The following is a 1,631-nucleotide window of genomic DNA, read 5'->3' as shown; positions in this document are numbered from 1 at the left end:
TTATTTCAATGTGTGAAAACTTCTTAGGATGCCACCCACACTGGGGTCTGTTTAAGCACATCTTCACTTGCCGATCTCAGACGGTGAAGAAAGCGAACCCGACTGACGAGAAAACGCATGTGATCCAGATGTGTGGGGGGTTAGGGATCCAGATGAGAGGTAGGAGCACTTTCCCCCCCATGACTTTTCTTGAGTCGGTTAGGGGATGGCAGTCGACTTGGTTTTACTATAAATATGTTCCGACTCCGGGTCAGACAACTGGCCTTCCTCCTTTCTCTCTCGAGAGGCCCCGTACTCCTCGTACGCTGACTGTAGAGGAGGGGGAGAAGGCCGAGGTAGCAATTTTGGTCGACGCGGTCATTGCACTTGTCCAGGGTGGAGTGGCTGGCATGGATCTATTAGAGGTGTTCCTCTGTCGACGCATCCAGCCTCTCCAAGCTCGTGACCATCCAATGTGGATGTATTTGGGCCCGGAAGACACCGCTCGGGTCCACCCGGAGGAGGTCGCCGAGGAGACGGTGGCTCAGTGGCTGCGAAGCATCACCAGTAACAAAGACAACCCCCAAGGAGCTAGGAGGATCTTGCCATTCGACGCCAACAATGCTCCAGGAGAGGTCAAGCTTGATTTGTCGAGTGTATATGTTTTGTACTCTCCAATGTGCAATTATCCTCGAATTCGACTGATGTCTGTGGTTTGTGACTTGCAGGTTTTCACGAGGATGTACTCCATGCCAAACGGAATGCAGTAACTTGGAGAGGGGGAAAGCGAAGGCAGGAGTGCCGATATTAACTACGCGGATGACAGCGACGACGGCAGCGAAGAGTCTGATGAAAGCTCGGAGGTCGAGTCACCCCCATGCTCCAAGAGGCGCTCCAAGCAGTCCCAAGATCCTGCGGGTGGTCACGGCAAGGCAGCAGCATCGAGTGCAAGGATTCCAAAGCGCACTCGAACGTCGACTCCCGAACCGACTGAGAAGACCGCAAAACAGGCCAAGGTCGTTCCACCCAAGCCTCGGAAGGCTATGCCCAGGATCAAGGTGGTTGTGCCTATTGCTTCAGCGTAAGTGTTTCTTTTCCTTGTTTTCCATCGTTGTAGCGGACTCATTTGTTCGATTGACCGAGTGAGATTTTGGACTTCCAGGGCTGCTACTTCTGCAACGTCCATGGATATCGACGAGGAGCGGGTTAACGCGGAAATTGCAGACGGGGCCACTTCTCGAGCAGGTATGAAACCGCAAACATGTTCCCGTGTTACTGATTGTTTTGGAGGTCGACTGAAATATCGCTTGTCGAGTGCTTGCAGTGCCAACAGATGTTATCCAGCTTCCACACGACGATGACAAGGATGAATCTCAGAGGAGTGCGGGAAGAAGGGGCAGGGCTTTGAGCAAGCGGGCGCTATCGGTGTCAAAACCGGCGGATCTCGGGTAGGGGGCCCCGAACTGTGCGTCTAGGATCGATGGTAACAAGAGACGGGGGACACGATGTTTACCCAGGTTCGGGCCCTCTCTATGGAGGTAATACCCTACTTCCTGCTTGATTGCTCTTGATGAATATGAGTGTTACAAGAGTTGATCTACCACGAGATCCTAATGGCTAAACCCTAGAAGTCTAGCCTATGTGACTATGGT

Source organism: Triticum aestivum, chromosome 4D (assembly GCF_018294505.1).
Source record: "Triticum aestivum cultivar Chinese Spring chromosome 4D, IWGSC CS RefSeq v2.1, whole genome shotgun sequence".
Lineage (NCBI taxonomy): Eukaryota > Viridiplantae > Streptophyta > Magnoliopsida > Poales > Poaceae > Triticum > Triticum aestivum.
This window is presented reverse-complemented; position numbering follows the sequence as displayed.